Consider the following 8835-nt stretch of genomic DNA (forward strand, 5'->3'; position numbering starts at 1 on the left):
GAATCGTGGAAATAAGTATTCATACACATACAGCTGGTGGTTTTTCTTGCATATAATTCGGCGCATGTATGTATGTTTTTTATCTTCTCTCATGTATAACATAAGAATTAACACTTTAGACCTAAGGAAGCACAGAGAGCACATGTCAACCGATTGTCTCCGGATAGTGTCTGCCACTAAAGCCAACATAAACGTATTTTCTGTAAGACCTTTGACAGTTATCGTACATAAATAGTTGATAAACGTATTTGGCGTGACTATCGTAATGTTTATGCAATTTTAAGAGTATAAACGATGTTTAAATGACGTAAGGCTAAGCCCGTGGTCATTATAATTGAGACAGCAGTTTGACCTGTCTCGCTTTCTCAGCCTTTCTTTATCTTAAAAGAAATAATTTGCAAGTTAATTAAACAATGATCTTACATCAATTATTCTTTGGGACGAATTTACTTCAATCGAAGCTTTAAAGTAAAATATCTGAGGACTAAGCTGGCCTAACTGCACAAACATCCTTTGTACAGTACTGTGTTCATCGTATAACCTGTCCTAGAAACAAGTCTGAGTATTTGGGAAATTACGTTCTCCCAAGTAGAGGATAAATCCTTATAAGGTTACCTCTGTGACTGTATTCTAAGTTAAAGACGTTGGATTGCGTTATTGACGCAGTGCTTTCGTTTTGCGGTATTGACGCAGTGCGCTCGTATTGAGTATTTGGTTCAGTGCGTCTAAATTGCGTCGATAATTGTTCTGAATTAGTTATGTTAGGCCAAAACTGAATACATCTACTCAGCTAACATCTAATATATTAGTCTGTTTATATAACTTAGTCCGTCATTACGCTTGTTCGTTGATTCTGCATTTTGATTGCATTAATCTGTTGAGACAAATAACTTTGGAAGACAGATGGAGAATAAAACCGAATGAAAGTTATGACATATAAATCCACTGTCTTAATCTCTGTGCTTCATAGGAAACACGGAGAAGTTTAAAAAAAAAGGGCAAAGCGGAGACGTCTTGGGGCGGCCGACGTTACAGTACCATACAGAAGCATATATAATTCCAAGGACAGATTTTTGAAAGAGATGTAACTCATTGAAGTAAAACAAAACCATATTTCAGTTGAGATGCAACTGTTCAATACGGTTAACGTTTGCGGAACTACGAAACAACGTGGGTTAGGACGTACGTTTATTCACTATAAGATCCGAATGAAAATACATAACAAATCGTCTTCGTTTGTTACATAAGAAATGTTAAATTCCAACACAGTGTAAAAATTTCCAGGCTCCAGGGTACGGTCGACCTAACCAACTGGGGATATGGACACTGATTATATTATGTCCGGAGGTTCGAAACCATGAAGGAAGGCCGTCATTCCACTGCATGCCTTGCCACTTATATCGAACAATACTAGTTCTGTTTCATGAAATATTTTGCCTAAATATGGGGATCAATCAAATCAGCCAACATGAAAACATTTGTAAATCTTAAAGTATTTTAAACCTGAGTGGTTTTGGGAAGTCCTGGCGTGCCGTATGGCAGTTTGACTTTTTACAGTTCTATGACGCTAATAGTAAATAGTCCGCTCCGCAGACGCTTTATTTAGGAATTTGGTCGCTGTACGATTTGTGCTGCTAGGTGAATTCAAACTCATCGGTAAGATGAGGAAGTAAATCATCATAAACAAAATAATTCTACTATCCACGTCTTTCGACCAGGCTCGGTGAAAGAAGAACATTCGGGCGCAGCCGGAACCCGAATTCGTTACATCCTTTCTCGCTTTAATCAAGTTAACCCCCCCCCCCCCCCAAAAAAAATGATTTGGACCTAATAGAGTGAAATTTGATTTTCATTTTTCACCTTCAAAGTACGTCCGTTTTATCCAGTATTGCACACATGAAATACTTTCTATGAGTACTGAAGTTCTCCTATTTTGTATGGGCACATATAATTTATTTTGTGAAGGCTTTATTTGCTAAGTGAGATACAACAAAAGGCTTCAATATGAGAAACAACTTACCTTTTTGAAAAACCGACACTTCCATAACAAGTGCCTTTCCCTGCAAGTTAAAACACTCATTAATGAAAAGCTTCACATGCAATGAAAATACTAAATTTATTTTACCAAAGTTTTTACAGAAAGTATTGCATGTGAGTGTAAACCATGAGCTTAACAAATGTACCACTTCATGCAACGTCATGAACAAGAAACAGTCTGTCAAAACATCCATGTGATTATGTTTTCATTTTTTATGGTTCTATTCTCTGTGATTCTTTTTCGAAACAAAACTTCTCTGATACAAGGTATACTGAATCTTACTGCTAAAGAAGGAAAAACTCCCTTCTTCATTCCTGTTTCGAAATTGTTTAACTTCTTATGTTTATTTTGTAATTCTGTTATAAATGAGCATGACAAATTGACAAAAATGTATATATTAACCTGTTGAAAGAATAAGTATGTTTTTTAAGTTCTTGTCTGCTATTTCTATTACAAGATACCTGAAACAAAGAAAACAATTTTTTTCAGGAACTGGCCTACAATTTATCAAATTCATTAAATCATTTGATGGATCTTAAATCAAAACATTCACAAGAGAAGAAGACATGCAATTGCGCGAGATTTGATCAAGGAGACTGCATAGTAAGTTACACTACTACAGGTTTGGAATACACTTAGGAAAAATAAAAGGATTTGGATGGAGTATGGTGCAGACTGCGAAATCAAACACAAACCTTCCTTTGGACTATCTCTTTTAAGTATTGGCAGTTTAAAGTATTCTGGAACCATCTCTTGTTTGAATCACAAATTGACCTCTGTGTATCTTCTGACTGAGCCCTCTGACTTTAATGGTGGTGGTAGCTTTTGTCTCTTATCATAGCAGCTTACGAGTATATCTGACGTATTCAGTGTGAAGGGCATCCCCCCCCCCCCCACACACACACACAAACACACCTTCATCCCAAACAGCACAGTACCTACTCACTTCACTTGGTCTGAAAAGTTTGGTTTGACGATTTTTGCTTCCAGTGTGCAGCCTAACACAAATGATGTGGGTGATTCCAATGCTCTGTAAGTATTGCAACTATACATGAAGAGAAAGTGATGATGTCAAAAACTGATAGATTAACGCGGCCTAAAATAAAGGCTGAATATCACCCTGTTTCAGTAGTATTTTAATATCCCCAAGGTTCAGCATAAGTGATAAAATAATTACATCCTCTGCAAGCTTTAATGCCTTACACAATGCTGACAACTTTCATGAAGATTAAAAGTATATTTAACAGTTTTCTAAAGAAGATTCCTTTGGTCTCGCAGAATTTAAATGGCGGAGTCATTGAGGTGTTTCGGTGCTTGTAAACCTTTCACTCCAGGAGGACGGGTTATTCTCCTCTGCTTTCTGAAAAGCATGAAATCATTGCACAGATTCAACACCAGTTGCTGTGCGTATAGGCGACGTTGGTTAGTTGCTCTCTAACTTCAAATGAACAAGGACGTATAGATATAGTTAAGCAATATGTCAGAGAAATGAGGAGCCCAAATTTGCGTTAAGGCTACATGGGCCATCGTCTTTCCTTCCTTATTTGGTATGTTTATATTGTTAGTTCGAGTTTAAATGTTCATTTTTATGAAACTGTTGAAATTGATTTATATGCATGGTTGACGGGTCTTAATGTTATTTTCTGAAAGTTTGTAACATGATTCCTCAGGAACGATATATTGGGTTAATGCCATATGTGGTACACTGACAACCAATAGGCTGCATGTGCGGCTGGTTGCTCTGAGAAGTAATGGCATGCATAAAACATGCATACTAAATAATGTTAGAATCTTTAACTTAAGCGTTCAGAAGTTGACTACGACGTGTTTGCTTCCTTCCATATATGGTATGTTAATATATTGAGCAAGTGTAGAAGAGTTCTATGAATGAAATATTGGCATTAATATATTTTATATGGAGAAGGACGGGATTTCAAGAAACACATTTTGACAAAGTTTTCATACATGCAAGGCACACTATTGCTCTAATTACCTGCACAATTTCTAGCATTCTTGATGGAGGTTGAGAATAACTTTAGTACATATTTTCCCATTTTTAATCACTGGTAATAGTAAATTAAACTATTGAGTGGGAGGGGCGGACTGACCAATATTTCTCTAACTTTGTCCCTTGTGATCCAAAAAGCCAACTAGAGCACCAGAGGTAGTGGAGTAAATATGAATCTATCCAAAATATCGAATTGAAAATAGAAGGAAAACCGGTGGCCAGTTTTAGTAACTTCGCGTAACAAATTTCACATTTGTTGATGACACGATCGAAGTGTCAATATTTTATCTCAAAAAAAAAATCGACTGTTTCATCTCAGATTTGAGCTTTTCTTTTCTCAGACATTTGACTTTTGCTGGACAATTTTACTTTCTTTCTCGAAATTTCAACCTGTAGTACCGAAATTTCTGTTTTTATCTCACAATTTCTATACAAAAAGAAATTTTTTTAGACAGTGTTTTATCTCTAAATTTTGATTATTTTATTTTAAACGTTTCCAACTTTCCACCTTTTTTTCTGGATTTTTCCACTATTCAATCTCTTTTCTTTTATGTTGAGCTTTGGTTTTGCATCTCACTATTTCAACTATTTAATCTGAAGTAATCAACAACCTACAGTGTTATGATATGGAAATTGCAAATTATTCCTTGAAATTACAATGCTTAAAATACTATTTAATCTCCAAATACCACCTTTCCTTGATATTTAGGATTAGGATAGAAACAGTGGGGTAAAATAGAGTAGTGTATGGAATTAAGGTTCAAATAAACGATTGAATGAAATCGGTGTTTCACATATTTCAACTTTTGATAGAAATGTTCAGGTTTGAAACTTTCGACAGGTTTTTATGATTATGGAGGAGTGAAACAAGGATAAGAGGTCAAAGGTCGTTTCAGGAGGTAATAAGCTGAGAACGTGAAATATTTTTCAAACAGAATTTTCTTGCTGAAAATAGAATTGTGTGAATGTGATTTTATATCAAAGTTTGTAGCAATAATCAGTTGATAGTGGGTTAAAAGAATGGGCAAAGGTCAAAAGTCATATGAAGCTATTAGCAACCAAAGGAATAATGCTTCAAGCCTGAGCTCAGATGTTTACGAATAGTGACTCCAGAGTTCATTTTAAGCATGGTACAGATAAAAACATGGAATTAGTTGGAGTAAATAGTATATTCTCTCAACAGTTTGTGTCCTCTCTGCTGATATATACTTGTTTCGTTGAGGTCAATTAAAGGATCACAATTTATCACAGTGTAGCCAAAGCTTTGCCGTAGAAAAGTTCAGCCAGAGGTTACACTGATCGTATGTTTATTCCGTAGTTAAATGGAAAGATTTTGCTGTGCAAATGGGTTTTAATCATTCTGTTTCTCTATTGATCTAAATTACATAAATCTACATTTTTCCTCCAAAGGATCGAGGCATTTACCATTGAAGTTACTTCAAGTTAGTAAGGGGACAGCGTTGTTGCAAAAAGCAGTATCTCAGTTCTTTTCTCTCTTTATTTTCCTTTCATTTTTGTCATGGTGTTTTTGAAATATGTCACTTGTTTGCGAAAGTCCATATAGCTACAACATCGTTCATATTCCGGTTCTTGTTTGTCTTTTCTTGAAGTACGCCATATGTTGTCGACGAGCCAGCGACTTGGAAATACCCGTAGTTATGAATAGAAATACCAGCCAGGTTATGATTAACGTCATAAACACTTGCTGTACGTTGTTTGCACTTCCTGTTCCTATTCCTGTACTTAGACTGTACATTGTAGCATAAAAATGTATTTATATGTTTAGGTAGGCGCGGACTAAGTTGCCAATGTTGTCAGGAGTTCTGCACTCAGTTTAAACAACAAAGTTGTGCTCGTCAGATACTTGTAACTTTTTTTCAGAAACAACATTATATGCTTAGGCATAACTTCTGGATCAAGCCTCGGTTAGACACTGGTATCAAACGGATGACTGGTAACGGATACAACCAGGCTATAGTTCCGTGTCGTCTGGGCCTAATGTTAGTCTACTGTAGGCTAGCACAGTAGTAGTAGCACAAGTTAGTCCTAACTTCTTCCAGAAAGGGCTAAGCATAATGTGGAATGAAAACAACCTTTCATCGTCTCTTTCCACTCCTCTAAATGACGGTGTCCGTTCAAACGGTAACTTGGATAAGTTTGCTCATGTATGCTAACGAATGATAGACTTAAGGTTAGGCATACAGAGAAACGGTAAAACAACACCCGTTCTAGGCCCAGAGGTCTGCAGTAGGCAGCCTAATATTTATTTAGGATGGGATCTATTTATTCGATCGTATGTTCATGGTGTTCTTACTCATTTACCCGATTGTAGGTTCAAGGATAATTATATAATTACATGGAGTAACAGCTTTATCGCTTCATTTCTTAGAGGTTTTAGGGATGAGGGACTTGACAGTTCATCCACAGGGTGGGATATGACTTTGCTTAGGGAGGGTATGTAATCCCTCCGTTCGTGTGATATATGGTAGAATCACTATCAAACTTCAACCCTCTGGTCTCGTTTAATTTTAAATTCTACCATACATCACATTACACTACGGTAATACATTAAGACTTCAAAACAGAGTGTTACTTCATATAATAAATAAGGAAGACACATCTACAGTATAGCTGACACTTTGCTTAATTTTATTTCACTTTCAACATATTGGAAGCATTCCTAAATGTTTTTTATGAATTGGATGTGGGTTTGCATCCTTTGCGGCTGGGAGTGATAAAGGGCTTTTCCCCTATGGCAAAAGTGATAGTGGATCACAATTTATCACAGTGTAGCCAAAGCTTTGCCGTAGAAAAGTTCAACCAGAGGTTACACTGATCGTATGTTTATTCCGTAGTTAAATGGAAAGCTTTTGCTGTGCAAATGGGTTTTAATCATTCTGTTTCTCTATTGATCTAAATTACATTAATCTACATTTTTCCTCCAAAGGATCGAGGCATTTACCATTGAAGTTACTTCAAGTTAGTAAGGGGACAGCGTTGTTGCAAAAAGCAGTATCTCAGTTCTTTTCTCTCTTTTTTTTCCTTTCATTTTTGTCATGGTGTTTTTGAAATATGTCACTTGTTTGCGAAAGTCCATATAGCTACAACATCGTTCATATTCCGGTTCTTGTTTGTCTTTTCTTGAAGTACGCCATATGTTGTCGACGAGCCAGCGACTTGGAAATACCCGTAGTTATGAATAGAAATACCAGCCAGGTTATGATTAACGTCATAAACACTTGCTGTACGTTGTTTGCACTTCCTGTTCCTATTCCTGTACTTAGACTGTACATTGTAGCATAAAAATGTATTTATATGTTTAGGTAGGCGCGGACTAAGTTGCCAATGTTGTCAGGAGTTCTGCACTCAGTTTAAACAACAAAGTTGTGCTCGTCAGATACTTGTAACTTTTTTTCAGAAACAACATTATATGCTTAGGCATAACTTCTGGATCAAGCCTCGGTTAGACACTGGTATCAAACGGATGACTGGTAACGGATACAACCAGGCTATAGTTCCGTGTCGTCTGGGCCTAATGTTAGTCTACTGTAGGCTAGCACAGTAGTAGTAGCACAAGTTAGTCCTAACTTCTTCCAGAAAGGGCTAAGCATAATGTGGAATGAAAACAACCTTTCATCGTCTCTTTCCACTCCTCTAAATGACGGTGTCCGTTCAAACGGTAACTTGGATAAGTTTGCTCATGTATGCTAACGAATGATAGACTTAAGGTTAGGCATACAGAGAAACGGTAAAACAACACCCGTTCTAGGCCCAGAGGTCTGCAGTAGGCAGCCTAATATTTATTTAGGATGGGATCTATTTATTCGATCGTATGTTCATGGTGTTCTTACTCATTTACCCGATTGTAGGTTCAAGGATAATTATATAATTACATGGAGTAACAGCTTTATCGCTTCATTTCTTAGAGGTTTTAGGGATGAGGGACTTGACAGTTCATCCACAGGGTGGGATATGACTTTGCTTAGGGAGGGTATGTAATCCCTCCGTTCGTGTGATATATGGTAGAATCACTATCAAACTTCAACCCTCTGGTCTCGTTTAATTTTAAATTCTACCATACATCACATTACACTACGGTAATACATTAAGACTTCAAAACAGAGTGTTACTTCATATAATAAATAAGGAAGACACATCTACAGTATAGCTGACACTTTGCTTAATTTTATTTCACTTTCAACATATTGGAAGCATTCCTAAATGTTTTTTATGAATTGGATGTGGGTTTGCATCCTTTGCGGCTGGGAGTGATAAAGGGCTTTTCCCCTATGGCAAAAGTGATAGTGGATCACAATTTATCACAGTGTAGCCAAAGCTTTGCCGTAGAAAAGTTCAACCAGAGGTTACACTGATCGTATGTTTATTCCGTAGTTAAATGGAAAGCTTTTGCTGTGCAAATGGGTTTTAATCATTCTGTTTCTCTATTGATCTAAATTACATTAATCTACATTTTTCCTCCAAAGGATCGAGGCATTTACCATTGAAGTTACTTCAAGTTAGTAAGGGGACAGCGTTGTTGCAAAAAGCAGTATCTCAGTTCTTTTCTCTCTTTTTTTTCCTTTCATTTTTGTCATGGTGTTTTTGAAATATGTCACTTGTTTGCGAAAGTCCATATAGCTACAACATCGTTCATATTCCGGTTCTTGTTTGTCTTTTCTTGAAGTACGCCATATGTTGTCGACGAGCCAGCGACTTGGAAATACCCGTAGTTATGAATAGAAATACCAGCCAGGTTATGATTAACGTCATAAACACTTGCTGTACGTTG

This window comes from Apostichopus japonicus, chromosome 8, assembly GCF_037975245.1.
Source record: "Apostichopus japonicus isolate 1M-3 chromosome 8, ASM3797524v1, whole genome shotgun sequence".
Classification (NCBI taxonomy): Eukaryota; Metazoa; Echinodermata; class Holothuroidea; order Aspidochirotida; family Stichopodidae; genus Apostichopus; species Apostichopus japonicus.